A 3955-nucleotide genomic window follows, 5' to 3' on the forward strand; every position below is an offset into this window, starting at 1 on the left:
CGTGGCTAATGAACGGGAAGAAAAAAAAATCAAAAGATGATATTTGAGATCATATGAGTTACAGGAAAATCCAGTATTTGTGGGCAATGAGATAAGCTATGTATTCACGCAACAAGTGGCAGAACGACCATGAAAAATAATTGTTTATGTTTAAAGATAACTAAGAAAGCACGAGAAGCATTACCCGACCCACGATTTAGAGTTAGCTGCGGTGATTCATGCACTAAAGATGTGAAGGCACTATTTGTATGGCATTCATGTTGATATCTATACGGATTATAAGAGCCTTCAATATATCTTTAAGCAAAAGGAATTGAATTTACGCCAAAGGAGATGGTTGGAGCTACTGAAAGACTGCGACGTTGATATTTTATACCATCCGGGGAAGGCGAATGTAGTGGTCGACGCCCTCAGTCGTATATCTATGGGTAGTCTGTCATATTTACAGCCAGAGAAGTGTGGTATAGCCTATGAGATTCATCAGCTAACTAGTCTTGGAATTTGATTACTGTACTTAGGTGATACTGGAGTTACTATTCAGGACACGACAACATCCTCTTTAGTAACTGAAGTGAAGGAACGCCAGTATGGGGATCATGTGCTAGCTCATTACAAAGATACATCCCCTTAAAAGGAGAATACACCATTTGAAATTACAGGATATGGAGTCCTCGGATATCGGGGTCGATTATGTGTTCTAATATGGCAGGGTTGCGCCAACAAGTTATGGGAGAAGCTCACTATTCTCGTTATTCTATATATCCAGGAGCTACGAAGATGTATCATGATATCAGGGGAATATACTGGTGGGACGAAATGAAGAAGGATATAGCAGAGTTTGTTGCTCAATGACCAAATTATCAGCAGGTTAAGATTGAGCATTAGAAACTCAGTGGATTATCATAGGCTATAGAGATTCCGACTTGGAAATGGGAAGTTATTAATATGGATTTCATTATAGGCTTACCTCGTACCCAACGTAAGTTCGATTCCTTATGGATTATTATTGATAGACTTACAAAATCAACCCATTTTCTACCTGTCATGACTACATATTCAGCAGAGGATTATGCAAGGCTTTACATTAGGGAGATAGTACGACTTCATGGTGTCCCTATATCTATTATGTCAGATAGAGGTGCTCAGTTTACAGCTAATTTCTGAGGTCCTTCCAAAAAGGATTGGGGACTCAAATAAGTTTTAGTACATCATTTCATCCCCAGACAGATGGTCAGGCTGAACGTACAATTCAGACACTGGAGAATATGCTACGGGATTGTATGATGGATTTCAGGGGTAGCTGGGATGATCATCTTTCACTTATTGAGTTCGCATATAATAATAGCTATCAATCAAGCATTCAGATGGCTCCATCCGAAGCTCTTTACGGATGAAAGTGTAGGTATCCTATAGGATGGTTCGAGATTGGGGAAACTAAGTTAGTAGGACCAGAGTTGGTATATCAGGCAGTTGAGAAGATTAAGCTTATAAGGGAAAGGCTATAGCAGCACAGAGCCATCAGAAGTCCTATGTAGATAATTGACGACGAGACTTGGAGTTTCAGGTAGATGAATGGGTATTCTTAAAGGTATCACCGATGAAAGGCGTTATGAGATTTGGTAAGAAAGGAAAGCTTAGCCCTCGATACATTGGACCTTATAAGATTATACGCATAGTAGGCCAAGTAGCATATGAGTTAGACTTGCTTTCCAAATTGGAGTATGTACATCCAGTATTTCATGTGTCTATGCTCTGTAGGTGTATTGGAGATCCCTCTAAAGTCATTTCAGTTAACGATGTTCAGGTTACAGAGCAACTATCATATGAGGAAGCTCCCATTTTTATACTAGATAGACAAGTTCAGAGATTAAGAATTAAGGATGTAGCTTCGGTTAAAGTACTGTGGATTAACAATAATGTGGAGGAGATGACTCGGGCAGCTGAAGAAGAAATAAAGACTAGGCATCCTCACTTGTTTCCACTTACAGAGGAGTATCAGACTGAGACATCACAACCTTTAGGTTGGTAGTAGTAACGTTACATAGGAGACTCTGCCAAAATTTCTATATATTTATGGGAGTTTAACATTCAAGGATGAATGTTTCTGGGGGGGGGGAGATTGTAACACCCTGTGCATCCCAAGGTGACGTAATGAATATGAGACTTGTTAATCATGATTTAAATGATTTTAAAGTCATAATATGGTTATATATTATATTTGGATAGAAAATATGAAGTTTGAGAAAAATCGGATTTAAGTTGCAGAAAAACGACTAAGGATTTACCTTGTAATAGAGCTTTTTGAGAAATGCATCTAGTGTGCTATATGAGGTCTTTTTGAGACATATTATATACCAAATTGAAGGTCTTGGAATATAGTTTCCAACGCTCTTAATAGTTCATTCATACGACATGTGGATAAAAAGATATAAGCGTCGGCAGATGGGCGAATGAGAGGGTGCCAAGCTAGCACCTCTTTGACTTTTCAAAAGTTGATATATATGTCTTAACTCGTCTCTCTCCTCATTTTCACATATAAACTGACCATAGAACACCATAGAACTTGTATTTGAGCTCTATAATAGTGGTTCAAAGAATATTATCATCCCGGGCACGAAATCAAGAAACACCACATAATGACGAAATAGTGGACTGGTCGTTCGTCGTTATATTTTTTTAAGTTGTTTGTCACTACTTTAGTTGTCGTTTTATGTATGAAGTGATTAGGGTGTGTGGGATATTTTGTGGTATATTATGATGGAGATAAGGTTGAAAAATGATGCTTACATATTGTTATTGTTATGTTCTTGTTGCTGTTGGTATATGGTATTGGAGGAGGGCCTAGTTACAGGGGAGATGCTGCCCAAATTTACGTAAACGAGCTACTAGTTTAAGTTGTGGACTTAGCCTTTACTCAGCACTAATTTTGAATCTCCTTATGATGTGGTAGATTGAATTGAGTTGTTTGAAGAGTTTTTTGTAAGGTATTAAGGACTCAACGGAGTTAAGGTATATTAAGGCTATCCCTTCTTTCTTTTTGGCATGATCCAACTGATACAAACGAAACGAGCAAAATATGCAACTTTCATAAATGACTCTATTCATATAAATACTAGGAGTATCAATATTCTTGATTTTCTCATGTGAATTATTATTATATCCTCTGTTCATGGGTCTCAGAAAAATACGTATTTGATAAAGTTTGTCCGAAAGGCATATTGATTTTATGATAGTCGAGAAATCTTATTAACGTATTTCTTTTGCATTTCATGCATTTATACATGTACATTGACCCATGACCAGAAGGAGTTATATACACGTATATTATATGTATATGGGATATGGGAAAAGGTTACGGTGTTATATACGTACCACCACCTGATCAGTTGGTATACGTTGATGATTTTGCCCACAGTGGCTGAGATGATATGATGGGATGCCCTCAGAGGCTTGATGATATTATGTACGCATATACCTATGCATGGTATGGCATTTATACGCACATAAATGACAATATAAATTTTCATGATTCACATAGCTATTCATAATTGCAGGTTGAGTTATTTACTCCATGTTTCTTTCATATCTTTTATATACTACTCTCATGCCTTACATACTCGGTACTTATATTTGTACTGACATCCCTTTTTACCTGGGGACGCTGTGTTTTATGCACACGGGTCCCGATAGACAGGTTGAGAGTTCTCCTAGTAGGCTATCAGCTCAGCAGAAGATGTTTGTGCACTCCACTTGTTCCGGAGTTGCCTATTTGGTCAGTATAGTTTGAATATGTATTGATTGGTATGGCGGGGTTCTGTCCCGACCTTTATGATATTTATGTACTGTTAGAGGCTTGTAGATAGATGTCATATATACGGATACTGGTATGGTCTTATAGGCTAGTACGTCATATGTATAAGTCGGTATATCAAGTTGGGTCACCCTATATTGAGTA

The sequence above is a fragment of the Nicotiana tomentosiformis genome, chromosome 9 (assembly GCF_000390325.3).
Source record: "Nicotiana tomentosiformis chromosome 9, ASM39032v3, whole genome shotgun sequence".
NCBI lineage: Eukaryota > Viridiplantae > Streptophyta > Magnoliopsida > Solanales > Solanaceae > Nicotiana > Nicotiana tomentosiformis.